This window comes from Arachis ipaensis, chromosome B9 (genome assembly GCF_059453495.1).
Source record: "Arachis ipaensis isolate K30076 ecotype BB chromosome B9, ASM5945349v1, whole genome shotgun sequence".
NCBI classification, from domain to species: domain Eukaryota; kingdom Viridiplantae; phylum Streptophyta; class Magnoliopsida; order Fabales; family Fabaceae; genus Arachis; species Arachis ipaensis.
The window spans coordinates 32,682,939-32,698,742 of record NC_142444.1 but is presented as its reverse complement, the minus strand read 5'-3'; positions in this window follow the sequence as shown (position 1 = coordinate 32,698,742).

Sequence of the window (15,804 nt, the reverse complement as noted above, 5' to 3'; positions counted from 1 at the left end):
CGATTCAGAAGAATGCAGAAATGAGAGCAGTTTCAAAGGCGAAAAGAACACAGAATCTGTAAATTACTGGAGCAATAGGGACAAAATAGAATAGGATCTTGTTGCACCAAACAAAACGATATCATTTAATAAAACAAGGTTAGGAAAAATCCAGCAGCATTTCAGCAGTAAATTGGCTATTTCCCAAACTCAATCAATCAAATCAAATTTCATATGAATGCTTTAACAATTAAATTCATCAACATCATATATGCATGCATAGAAAGTGAGCAGAAGAGGAAATGCAAATTGAGAAATCAATAGCAGCCAATGATTAAGGATGTAATGAGCATGAATGCATAATAAGCACAAAGAATCGCAACGAGGAAACGAGTTGCTATCACATGGCACGAAGCAGCAAAAATTATTAAACAGCAGCAGTAAATAGCATGTTTCCCAGGTTCAAGCAAGCAGCAAACTGAATTCATATGACTTAACCAATTTGACAAATTGAAATCATTGCAGTTCATATAATATGGACCAAGCAACAAGCAGAGTAGCACTCAGCAACAACAAACCAAGAAAAATTAATGAAACAGTAACACTTTCACAGCATCTATTTTGGACAATGAACAAAAATACAATAAACAGCAATCACAAGTCCAGAATTCAACACCAAAACAGCACAATAAACAAGTTCATCCAGGGCAACATTCAGAGGAAAGATAAATCCATTCCGAACAGCAGCAGTAAACAAAACAAAACCTACATCCACTAACCAGTCTAGATTCTCTAACCACCTAATTAAAACTAAACTAAATTAGTTGAACTAAACAAGCTAAACAAAATGAGCTAAACCAGATTAATCAAACAGAAATAAAATCAAATGAGATGAAAGGGGAACCTGGGAAGCAGGGAATTGGAACAGGGGAAGGGAAAAGAAAGATTGATGATGATGAGTGAATGGCGGGAGCAACATGGTGGCGGCCTAGTGGTGGCGCTGGGTTATCGGCAGTGGCAGAGGGTAGGTGCTCAGTAAAACAGGGTCTAGTAGTGGCTCTTAACAGAATCTTGGACAAGTACCCCGAGAGTGCCATGCTGAACAAGAATAAAGGTAATTAATTAGTTCAAATAAACGACATCATATCAAGTATTGATAAGTAAGACGATTGTATGATTATCTTAAAATTCATTCACGAAGTCACAGTCCAACAATAGAAATGACATCATATCAAGTCAGTAACATAAAACCTCTTCAGGGAAAAGCTAATAATAAAGAAGGCCATTAGTGTTGAAAATGTGGAACTTATTAATATAATCAAGTTTCAAATTTTCCATATGAAACTCTTCAGGCAATGAAAGAGATGGAATTCAAAATAGAAGGCATCAACCAAAAGAGCACAAGAGAAATACATAAGGTTATTCTACAACTAATCACAATTGCTAGTCCGAAATTTAGTACAGAAAATAGAAAAATGCTAAAAAATTGACTCACATTCTAGCTTATTAATACATTTTCTGCAAGTTAAACTTACATAGCTATTTAAAGAAACAAGATAAACAACTCTTTGTAAAGAAACACATGCTTGATGATTTCCTACCATAAAGTATAGCAAGTTTTGAGAAAAATAGAAAGTATACAAAATAAAAATTATAAAATAAAGTGAATTGACATCGGACAACCATCATTGTAAAGATTAAAATGCAAATCAGAAGACATACCTTTACAGATTCATATATATCTTCAAACAACAAGTTAAGATCACACTAACCCAGTTTTGATATCTTTCAATACAATATTTTTTAGGTTTCGAGAACCTTAGCTAATCTGTTTATTAGCTAATGAAGCTACCGAATTCATATATAGAAAAAATTTTCTTAGGGCAAGAAAAAAAAAAGTAGGCTACAGTTTAGGGATTGTAAAATAATATAACAGCTAAAATATCAAAATTCAAAATGCAAGTTTCGAAATCTGAATATCTTCTCACAAATTCCCTAAATTTTCAAATTACGCCAATCACCCATCCTCTTTTCATCGTTATTTTTCAATTCCCGTTCCCCACTAAAACATCCCCCAAATTGTGCACAACACTAAAGAGAAAATGTAGATCAATCTTCATTCCACAGTAAAGTTAACCCCAAAAAACACACAAAACAACATTCAAAATTAGGTATCCATTATCAATTAACCAAAAAGGAACATGCGTGTTGAGAGAGAGAACGAATCAGGGATTGAGATTCAACGGATCAAGACAGAGAGAAAGCGAACAATTATTGCAAAAATGAAATGAGAAGTGAGCATTTGAAAGCGATTTAGAGGAAAATGAAAATGGAAAGGGAAAGCCCTAAAAGTAAAAACAACGGAAAAAATCGAGAAAATAAAAAAATAGAAGCGTTGGAAGCGGAAAATCGATCAGACCTTTGGAATCGGAGGGCTTGGAGGAGAAGAGATCGTCGGAGAGATTGACCTTGCCGTCGCCCATGTTTGGTAGAGCTCAAAATTTGTGGAATTCGAAGGTGAACAAAGAGATCCAGAAAGAACAGAAGAAGAACGAGAAAGAGAAGAAGAGTATGAAGACTAAGATGAAGATTAAGAAGATGAAGAAGATTGTGACGAGTGGTTTGGAAGGCGAAGGGCAAAAGGAATGTGAGGAGCTCTTCCAGGGTAGCCAAGGTAAAAGAGCTCGATTAGGGTTGGGGATCGGGTTGAAAGAGCGTCAATGTGTTGGGGACCGGGTTGGGGGCCGGGTCATTAGGGTTTTTTTAAAAAACCTTTTGGCCACGCTTTTAAAGCGTGCCAAAAGAGTACCAGGATATGGCCACGTTTTGTAAGCATGGCCGTAATGAAACCCTCTCGCCACACTTTTAAAACGTCCCTGTTTCTCTCTATGGCCACGCTTTTGAAGCGTGGCAGAAAAAAACCTTTTGGCCACGCTTTTAAAGCGTGCCAAAAGAGTACCACGATATGGCCACATTTTGTAAGCGTGTCCGTAATGAGACACTATCGCCACACTTTTAAAACGTCCCTTTTTCTCTCTATGGCCACGCTTTTGAAGCGTGGCAGAAAAAAACGTGGTCGTTTCTCTAATCAATTGCCACTCTTCCAAAAGCGTGGCCGTTGACCCTTTTCGCCACGTTTTTGAAGCGTGGCAAGAAAAAACGTGGCCAAATCTCTATTCAATCGCCACCCTCACAAAAGCGTGGCAAAAAAAAAGTGTGGCCATAGGCCTTTTTTCTTGTAGTGCCACACTTAATTCATGAACACTTAATTCACTAGTCTAAGCTAACCAAGGATTCAAATTAAGGACATTATTATTTTTCGCTTAGAGTTAATGATGTTGTAAAGTAAAGAATAAATGGGGTTAAAAGGCTCAACATTAGTTTGCAAAGGATAATGAAAAGAGTGAAGCCATATGGGTAGGTGAGCTATAGTGAAACAAGGCCTCAATCACATAAGGGCATGCATACATCAAACAATGGAAATATAGAATCAAGCAAGACAAAGATCACAATTTTAGAGAGAACAACACACACTAAAATAAAACATTGGTTGATAAGATACAACCAATCAAATAGGTTCAAAATCTCACCGGGTTTGTGTGTTCGAGCTCTAAAACCATGTTCCTAAATAAAATTCTTCAAACAAGTTCAACAAAGATTTTAATTCAAATTAGTAAAATACTATAAAAAGTTTCTTGAAAAGGAGAATATCACTTCAACCAAGTAGTAGTTAAATGCAAGCAACTAACTACACATGCAATCTATCATGCAATGCAACAATTATCAAACAAAGAAAATTAAAAATTGGTGTTGAAAAGAAAGTAACTAAACCACGGAAGTCGGTATCGACCTCCCCACACTTAAAGATTGCACCGTTCTCGGTGCATGCAAAGGTGTGCAAGTGGACGGGTTGCTACAATTGATGCGCTTTCTCAAAAGATTGTGCGGAGAAACTTGTTTGTCGCCCCCATTTAGAAGTATTCCATTTCTCTTTTTGGTGGCCATCCTGAAAGAAGAGAAAAAAGAAGAAGAAGAGCCCACAACAAAGAGATAAAAACATATAAAATGCGAGTGGGCTAATGCCAAATAATAATAAGGTTCTCAACTACATGGTAGCTACAACATGCAAGTGAGAAAACAATATAGGCAAATGGCATATCAATTAGTGCAAGAGTTGCAACAATGAAGGAGAGAGAGTGGGTCATGAAAGACAATATAAGTTCATATCAATGCACAAGGAATACAAGTGTAAAAAAAGATTAGCATTGACTTGTAAATAATGGCACCCAACAATGTAAAACAAGTCACTAAGCATCAAAATAATGGAAGAAATAGTCAATAGTGGAGTAGAAAATCCAACACCAATAGAAAAATAGTGAATTTAGAAAAGAAAAGAAAAACATGTACAAAGTTAAAATGCAATGAATGAAAGTATGTAAATGCAAGAAGTAAAAGAGAATGGAAGAGAATAAGGATGAGAAGTTAATTCTTTAATTCTTTAAAAGTGTTTTTTGATTTATTTTTTTAATTCTTTAAAGCAAATCAATTATAACTAATTAATGATATCAATTAATTAATTTGGTTAAATATTTAAATCTCACAATTAATTATATTAATTATTTGATTTGATTTGATTTGAGTAAATATCAAATTATTTTAGTAAATAATAAATATGATAATGAAATACATGAATTTATTTAATTAGTTTATTTTTTTCAATGTCATCTCCTTATACGAAATCATAATGTGTTTTTTACTCATTCCTTCTCTTTTTTCTCTTTCTCTTTCTCTCTCTTGTATTTAGGGTACAATTTTTGTAATTTATTTAATTTCTATTTCTTTTATCACTACTTATACATTTCATTTTTATATATTTTTTAAAGATTTTTGTCTATTTTAGTTGCTCATTATTAGGCGCATATTTTTTTCTTCTAGCTTTTGATTAACAAAAGAGAGGTGTCTTTTTTACGGTATTTTTAAATAATCTTACTATAATTTTGTTTTGTAATATTCTCTTTTATCATGTGTATTTCATGTGTTTAAGGAGTTGACTTAAAGTTATAATATGATATATAATAATATTATAGTATGATTTACAATATGCTAAAATATTAGGATATTATTGTATAGATATTTTTGAATTTGTCCATTAAATTCAATAATATAGGATTTTGAAAATTATACAATTATGTAATTATTTATTTTTTCATATAATTATTGTATTGGTCATTTACGTTAGTGAGACTATTTTTATTATTAATATTTATAAATATACTATTATCTGTATAATTAATTGAATTATCTTATTCGTTTAAGTTTAATTCTATTGAATTAATTATTCGAAGTGTCATCGTTATTTCTATTTTTAAAGATTTTTTTCAATATTATTTAACAATTATAATAACATGATAATAGTTAAAAAAGGACCGAACAAAAAATTCTTTAATGTGAAAATAGGACAAAAAGAATAAATTTATTTAATAACTTTTTCAGAATATATATGTTTCTTCTTTATAAATAATTATTGTAAGGCATCAAAAACTCTAACAATTATTAAGAATAAATGATCGTTATAAAAATAATGCCAATTTAAATAATATACAAATAAACCATGGCAAACATAACATACAACTTAAAAGAGTTATTTATGAAAGAATATAGTTTATAACATTTATTTTTTTTTACTATTTGTTTCAAATAAAATCTTAATTACTTAACAATCTTTATTTTTTAAATTCAATATATATATATATATATATATATATATATATATATATATATATATATATATATGCAATTTTACTCTTTTTTTTTGATAAAATTTTACTTGTGATGTTAATTCTTCTAATAATGTAAATGTGGATAATTATATTTTTACTTTTTGATATAATCGATATATTATTAATAATGAATAGTAATTAACCCTTCATATTTTTAATCAAAGCATTTTGACGATAATTTTTATTTATTGATATTAATGGTTGATTGTTTCTTTAAAATAAAATGCATTATAATTTTAGGTTATTTCATAATTAACAATAATGCTTGATTAATTTTTTAAAAATAAATTACATGCATTATGATTTTAGGTTATTTCACAATACATAATTAATGTTCATAATACTAAATTACTCTAAATTTTCTATTTTCTATGGTTAGTAGTTAATCCTAAATTGAAAAGATTATGTTGAATTGTTGAATAGTCCAAGTATAATTGAGATAGCTAATTTAGTTTATTTGTTTATTAATATATTTGATCGAAAGCATGAATGATAAATAAGACAAGAAAATAATTAAAAAAAATAAAATATTATTAATTACTTAAAATAAATAAAAAAATAAGTTATAATGTATTATTTTGTTTAAATTATTAATAATTAGAAAAATAGAAGGTCGGTAATTATTTTAAATAGACATTGAATTCATTTTTATAGTACTAATTTATTTGAATTGTTAATAAAATTTTATAATTTTCAGATTTGTATCTATTCAATTTATGTATTTTATTTTATTTTACTTTAACAAAAAATTAAAACGTGCCTTTTTAGTTATTTTTTAGAAAGTATATTTAAATAAGTTATATCAATTATAATTAATTATCTATAATTAAACTAATTGATTGTGTCAATTTGTAAGATGAATAATACATAATAAATAGTGTGAAATTAATTATAATAAGTTAATAATTAATAAATAAAAAATACAAAAAGATTTTTTTTATTGTCTTTTGATAACTACACATTTTTATTCGTTCACTTTTTCTTTATCTCTTCCTTTCATATTTATTTATTTTAATTTATTGAACTAAATCAAGTATACTAATTATTTGTATTAACTAATTAAGTATTTTTTGATAGGCTCTGCTAACTGTGTCCTTAGAGCATAGACTAAAAATATTATAAAAAGAAATATTTTATAAAAATTATTGAAAAATAAATATTTTTAAAATATGTCCTTAAGAGACAAGTTAACTAAATTATTTTTTAATTTAATGTGTTTGATTCATTCAACTGTATTAATTATAACTAATTAATTATATTTTATTTTATTTTATTAGAATAAATAATATTCCATCATTTAATATTTTATTTGATTCATTAAATTACATCAATCATAACTAATCAAATGTTTAATTTAATTAAAATAGATATTAAATTATTTAAAATTTTGTTTGATTCATTAAACCACATAAATATTAAATGATTTAATAAATAATATATAAGGCAATGAAATAAAAGAATTTATTTAATTTAATTTATTATCTTATTATTTTATATATATATATATATATAACGAGTATTTATTAATTCATACTTAAATAAAACGAGTATTAATTATTGAGAAGGTAACGAGTTTATACTTTGTATTAATTAATAGATACTTAAATAAATTATTTAAACTGGTCACATATATTTTTTAATTGCTCTCTTATTAGTACGGTCCAGTAAATAAAACAGGTATTAATCATTGTAGTGAATGAATATTTGTTATTTTTAAATGAATTTATTTAATTCATTTAAAAATATTGAAGGATTCCAATTCTATATGCTACGATTTTATTTTATTATTAATATATATATATATATATATATATATATATATATATATATATATACTCCTATATTATATATTCTATGATTCTTATATTCTCATATAATATTTTTAAATTTTCTTTAGTTTAATTTATTATTTTTAGTCATCAAAATTTATTGCTTTTAGTAATTATTTTTAGACATCAATTCAATTTTTTAATTTAATAATTCAATAATATATTTTAATTATATATAATTAGAATATACTTTCTATCCCTTTTTTCTTTTTATTTTGTACATTGATTGTAATGTTTGTAATTTTTTTTATTTTTTCTATCTTAATTTTGCTAAATATTTTTATAATTTTATTTTATATCAATTATTTTTTTATGTATTTTGATTAATAGAATTATTTTTTAAAGACATTTTAAATTTGTTATAATATTTTTATAAAATTTGATTAATAGGTTTTTTTTCAAAATTTTTTTCTTGAAATTTGTTAATGAGATCGTATTCTAATTTTTCTCCTTTATCTGTTATATTCATTGATTATATTAATCTTCTATTATAATATATTTTTTATTTATTTCACACATTATTTATTTTACCTTCTTTCACTTCTTTTAATTGTTCTCTTTATTTTATTTTTAATTTTTTATTTTATTTTTACTCTTCATATATAAATTTATTATAATTCATCACATGAATGTTCTTTTTGAATTTAAGTAACTTTTTTAGGTTATATTTTATCATTGATGCTCTATATTGTTTAGTGTGTTTGTTTTTAATTTGTTAGTTATCTGTAAATATATTTATAAAAATATGATTTTATTTTGTCCATTATTTACAACTGCGTTTAGTAGATAAATAACAAAATTTTCATTTATTGTTACATTGAATGTGTAACATCCTAATATTCAAATCATTATGCTCGAGTCATAAGTCAATGATGTTACGGTGGTACGACTCTCAGGTGGATTTTTAATATATAATTATAAGTATATTTGAATGGAGTATTAATCGAGAAGCCTGAAAAGAGTAAAAATAAAATCGCGAAGTCGTGTCACTCACGCATCGACAACTAAAAGTTAAAGCGTGAAGTCGAAAACGGTATACAGATAAAGGCATAAAGAAGAGTAAGAGAAGTACAACATATGGATATATAACATAAGTAGATAGTCACTAGTCGTGACCCATGAAGTTTAGGCCGGCTAGGATACAATATGAAAGTAGATGAGGACAGTACCTCCTAATCTCTCCCAAATAAAATATAAAAGCCTCTATAGGAAAGTCCAAAAGAGTTCAATACATAATATAAGTTTTTCAAGATAAAGGTGGAGAGATTCTAAGCAAAATATAAAGTAGAAAATATAAGGATCTTCGCCATTTCTCAGATGTACCACAACTCACTTCTAAGCACCTGGACCTGTATCTGAAAAACAAGAGATATATACGGAATGAGAACCCCCGACCCATGGGTTCCCAGTATGGTAAAAGTGCCAAATAAATACAATGCATTGTAATAAAAACTCACTAAGCATCCTAAACTTCTTTTCATCAAATATCCATCCTAGGTTATCACTAATCCATGAATAGCCAACTGTCATAAGGGAATACTAAATCTAATTCATATTTCTCATACTTCCCGACTTTCTAACCCTCCAACAAACCAAGATCAGAATTATACACAAAACCATCCCCAGCAATTCTATCTCAAAGGTGAAAATTTAGGACTTAAAGGATGAAAATGGGAGGGTTAGAAGTCTGAAATTTGGCTTTAAAAACTCAAAATCAGCTTTAAGGTGAAAATAGGGTCACGCGTGGGCGTCGTCCATGCGCATACATGGAAGGCAACAAAGTTCCAGTGACGCGTACGCATCGCCCATGCGCACGCGTGGATTGGAGAAAAGTAAAGTGACGCCTACGCGTCAGCCACGTGTACGCATGGGTGCGTTTTGTGCCCCACACACAAAACCAGCATGATTCTCGCACAACTCTCGGGAACTTTGGCTGGGTAATTGAATTAGCACATCGGCACATACGCGTTGGCCATGCACATCGGCACATACGTAAGCGTGGGAGTGCGATCTGCCAAAATTTTTACTAAGTTAAAAGCTGCAGAATTTACAGTTTCAAACTCCAAACTTCCAACATACATAACTTCTTCTACAAAATTCCTTTTTCAACCATTTCTGAACCGTTGGAACAATCGTTGAATAAAATTTCATAAAAATCCACTTTTGAAGAATTCTAAACTCCGTGGACTGAGTTACGGACCACCAAAGTTGGTCAAAAATTAGTTTTCACCCAAAAATAGAAATCACCAATTTTTCTAATGTTCACAAGCCAAATTCATTTCCACTCATCCAAATGACCACAACCCAACTACATTCACATAATTACACTCAACCAAACCAAACCTACCTCATCTACACAATTCTATCCAAAACTATCAAACTCCACACCTCAATTCCTCAAATCTTATTATTCATTAACCAAACTAATTATTCACACATTCAATATCTAAAATCCATCCAATCTCTTATATCATCACACCATACACATATCAACTTACCTTCCTTACCTCTTTCCGTCCTCTGGCCCAAAATTCACGGCTTCCGGCCCAAATTCACAATTTAAACGCATATTCCATAAACTAATATTCATTATTCAATTCATCAAATTCTCAACACACCAAACATACAAATTCATACAATTCTCAACTCAATCATCAATTCTCATTACATCACAACTATGCATATTAGTATCAACCATTCACACAATCTAAATTTAATCCTAGGGGCATCTAGCCTAAGAATTCTCATCACCCCACACGGTACTTAAATGAAACTTAAACCGTACCTCTTGTAGCCAAGATAATTGAGCTTCTTCTTGAGAGTCTCCACCAACCCTTAGCTCCAAGCCTCACCAAAGCTCCACAAGCAACACCAACCTCCCAATTGTGCACCAAAATCACCAAATACACTAACATAACCAATTTCACATATATACATTAACCTAGGGTTCATGAAAATGATATATCACAAGGGTTGGAGGCAATGGCGGATTTACCGGGGGGGGGGGGGGCTAAGGTGGCCATGGTCTCCCTATTTTTTTTTTTAAATTAATATTATTAGTTTATTATTATTATATAATTAATATATATATATATATATATATATATATATATTATAGATTAAATATATTTTAATATATTAACACATTAAAAAAATTTACATGTTAGTGATTTAATATGTATAAATTATAATGTGTATCATAATATATTAGTAGCAATTAACAAATAGGTTTTAAAAAAATAAAAACGTATAAAAATATTATTAAAAAATATAGGTTTGTATTAATGTAAAAAAGTAACAACTATAAAAAAAATTATTTTAATTTTTTCTATGGTAATAATAATAATTTAATAGACTTTTTAAACAATAAAAATTATTAAAACAAAACTTTAAAACAAGATAAAAGATAAATATTTAGCGATTATATAATTGTATATGTTGAAAAATAGAATGCTTCAAAATTTATTTCAGATGATAAATTGATCATTTTAGTTATATGAAATATTACAGAACAAATTTAAAAATACCAAAATCTTAAAGTATGTAGTTAAATGTTAATTTCTATATAATATAATCATTAATTTTGACCTATATACTATAAATTATATTTTGTTGATTTTTTGTTATGTTATATTTTAATTTATTTTGTATTTAATTTGGCCCCCTCTTATAAAATTTCTGGATCCGCCATTGGTTGGAGGGTTCTTTACCTTAACTCACAAAATTTTGTGATGAATATTACCAATGGCTCATACTAGAGCACTCTTAAACAACCAAAATCACAAGATTTCCTCAAAACCCAAACCAAATTTAAAATATAAGAAGAAAATCAAAACTGGACAGAGAAAAGTTAGATACTCACCACAAAACTTAGATAGACTCAAAGAGGAGGAGAAGAGCAATGCGTGGCCGCAAACGGCTCGTCAATCGAAGTTCCGGAAAGAAAGTTATGGTGATTTGAAGATCAAAGAGAGTTAGGGTTTTCTCTCTTCTTCCTCTCTTCTCTATTTCAGCGCCCCTACCCTCTTCCTTTAGGGTAAATGAGCTGAAATACTTATAACTAATGTTTATATATGTTGGATCTTTAGCCCACTTAGGCCCGGTTCACTTATTTTTGTCCGTTGGCCCAATTTTGGGCCAAAACCTTTAAGATTAGCGCTCTAAATCGCACTTTAAATATTTTTACCTTCCCTAATTATAATTCCTAATTTCTAAACCTCATTTACTTATAATCAATTTTTTCAGTTGCAGTACTAGACAGATCTCAGCCGGTACTACCGGTCAAAATTCTAATGCGCATTTTACGCAGAAAACTATGTTTTCTGACTTAGAAAAATTCACTGAATCCAAATATCATATTTAAATTATTAAATTCCGATTGCTAAATTTTCTAACCATATTTGCTCTTATCTAATTTATTATTTAATTAATTACAGTTAAATCGGGTTTTACATTCTACCCCCCTAACAGAAATTTTTGCCCTCGAAAATTCGCTATTAATGCTTCACATAAGAAGGCTCATATTCAACTGACCTCTTACCATTCTTTAACTGTTCTTAAACATCAATTCTAACACCCCATTCCTAATTCCAGCTAAGACTGTATCTATCCGTTATACTCTTAGCTTCTTATATGCTTCTCTCAATAACAACCAAATGTTATGCTCTTCTTACCCTTCATAAAACCTTTAAGTTAAAACTACTGATTAATATCATAACTTAAGATTTCTAAACTCTTCAAGTTCTTTCAAAATTCCAGCCGAATCTCCCCTATAAATTTGGGTTCACCGCCCTTCATGGTTTTTCTAAAGCCAATCTCAGTACAACATCAGCATTTCAATTTAATGTTTACCAAATTCGTCTTTGAATCCAATCATTATACATTTCAATCTAAATCCAAGGTCATCGTGATCAAATTGTAATACTCATCTCTCAAACACGACGATTGGTACTCACTTGTTGCCTAATTCTAATTACACACCAACAATCATTTCCGTATCCACTCCGGAATCAGTCAAAGTTTATAGCCACATTCAATTCAAGTACTTGAGAATCATTACCCGCATTAACCCACTAGACCCTTCAAGTATTTTAAGCTTAAGGCATTCTAGTCAACTTTACACCTCCCATACGTAACTATCCTGTGTCACTGCTTCCGCTGCGTCACTCTGATTTCTCGTCTAGTACTAATCATATCACTTATTTCCTCAAGTACTAGACCACAACTTAGCATGACCGACATTCCTTAGATTTCAATCTAAGATAGTCAAATCAAATACCAACTTAAGCGTACTTTTAACACGTTGTTACCAATCATTTACTTACCTTTTTCCGAACCGTCGGATCTAGCGGTATCCTCCGTCGTCATGGTGAACACACGACCTGGCTGTTGGGCCTTAGTAGCATTCCGAGTGGCCTTCTCAAGACAGTTCCAAGACATGTGTCCATCTCCTCCACAACTATAGTAAAGTCCCAATCCAGCTCGACACGGAGTCACCGGATGATAGTGTCCACACCGCCTGCAAGTCATTTCATTCTGAGGTTGCTTTCCATACCCCCTCCCTTGATGATTGTTGTTGTTGTTCCTTCGGGAATTGTCTTGGGCTTGTTGAGGCGTGGATTATAACCTGCTCTCTTAAATTCTTGACCCCTTGGAGCAAGGTCCCTTCCTCGGTTCTGTTGAAAAGGTCCTCTATGACTTCCTCTCTCTGCGGCCACCTTTTTCACACATTCTTCAGCAACCTTGCTCTTATTCACCAACTCTGAGAAGGTTCTGATCTCCATTGGTCCCACTGCACTGAAGATGTCGCTCTGGAGCCCTCCTTCATACTTAATGCACTTCCATTCCTCGAAGTCTCCGGAAGCTCCCTGAAACATGTAGGAAAACCTGAATAGCTCCTCAAACTTGTCAGTATACTCAGATACGGACATAGCACCCTGCTTCAGCTGTAGTAACTCGAGTTCCTTGGCCATTCTGGCAGAATTTGGAAAGTACTTCTTATAGAACTCCACCTAGAAGGCATCCCAGGTGATAGGGTCATTACCCTGCTGCAAGAGACGTCGGGCTCCTTGCCACCAATGCGATGCTTCCCCAGTAAGCAGATAGGTAGCAAATTCAACACACTGATCCTCAGGTACCAACTATGCTTGCAGTGCTCGCTCCATAGTATGAAACCAGGTATCAGCTTCAGTCGGATTGGTGGTTTCCTTGAACTTAGATGGATTAACCTTTAAGAAGGTTGCCAGTGTCATCGGGCCTTGAGTTCCACTTCCACTATTGCCATTGTTGTTTATCTGTTGCCTAAGAGCCTCCGCAGTGGCCTGCATAGCAGCAGCCATGTTCTCCAATGCCGCCATAAGGTTTATCGGTTATTCGGGTTGGTTTTTGGTTCTTGAGTACTAGTACGATCTTTCTCACGTCCCCGACCGCGTCCACGAGACGCCATCTGGTTTCTATACACACCAAACAATCGATATCAAGTTGATCAGTCTCAATATCTCAAGTAAAGTGCTTTATTTTACCAAATGTACACTCATGAACTTCATGCTAGACGTATTAGTCAGATACTCTAACTAGCACAGGCACAGACTCAGAGTATGCATTTAAACATAAGCAGTTCCATCCCTCAGGCTCATGAGGACGAACTGCTCTGATACCATAATGTAACACCCTAATATTCAAATCCTTATGCTCGAGTCATAAGTCAATGATATTACGGTTGTATGACTCTCAGGTGGATTTTTAATATATAATTATAAGTATATTTGAATGGAGTATTAATCGAGAAGCCTGAAAAGGATAAAAATAAAATCGCGAACTCGTGTCACTCACGCATCGACAACTAAAAGTTAAAGCATGAAGTCAAAAACGGTATACAGATAAAGGCATAAAGAAGAGTAAGAGAAGTACAATATATGGATATATAACATAAGTAGATAGTCACTAGTCGCGACCCACGAAGTTTAGGCCGGCTAGGATACAATATGAAAGTAGATGACGACAATACCTCCTAATCTCTCCCAAATAAAACATAAAAGCCTCTATAGGCAAGTCCAAAAGAGTTCAATATATAATATAAGTTTTTCAAGATAGAGGTGGAGAGATTCTAAGCAAAATATAAAGTAGAAAATATAAAGATCTTCGCCATCTCTCAGATGTGCCACAGCTCACTTCTGAGCACCTGGACCTGTATCTGAAAAACAAGAGATATATACGGAATGAGAACCCCCGACCCATGGGTTCCTAGTACGGTAAAAGTGCCAAATAAATACAATGCATTGTAATAAAAACTCACTAAGCATCCTAAACTTCTTTTCATCAAATATCCATCCTAGGTTATCACTAATCCATGAATAGGCAACTGTCATAAGGGAATGCTAAATCTATTTCATATTTCTCATACTTCCTGACTTTCTAACCCTCCAACAAACCAGGATCAGAATTATACACAAAACCATCCCCAGCTATTCTATCTCAGCAATACCATATCATTACTTCATATCCTCACCTGGAGCAAGTGAAATCACTTGCGTCTATCCAGGGAGCTCAAGTTATCTCATTATCAACCTGGAGCAGTGAAATCACTTCACTGCATCTACCCAGAGAACTCAATTTATCTCATTCAATAATCATCATTTCAAATTAATCATATCATTATTCCATTCCAACAAGGACATCCCTCAGCGTCAACCGACACCAGCATGAGGGACCCCTTAGTTGTACAAACACAAACAATACAGACAAGTAATACACAATTAGGGTACAAGTAGAACAGATAACATATAGTCAGGTAACATAGCATATTTGATATAGCAATCCAAGACAAATAGACAAACCCAAATAATTCAAACATATGCAAATGATGTAGGATGCCCTATGGCTGATGAGACTCATCTGTCGGTTATAAAGCCAACCCGACAAGTCCTGATAGCTAACCATTGGACTGTCCCTCTGTCGTGCATCCCCAACTCGAGTTATTCACAATTATAATCATAATCACACAACACCCACACTGGTGTTTATCCATGGGGGCGAGCTCATCTGGAACTTTCACAGTGTTCGGCCACACTTACGACATAGGATCAACAGAATCTCGAATCTCAACTTGGAGCAAGTGGAGCCGACCCACTGCATCTACCCAAGAAAATCTGAAACTCAGATAATTTCACAAATCTCAAATCAACCTCGACTGGGGGCAAGTGGGGGCTAACCACTGC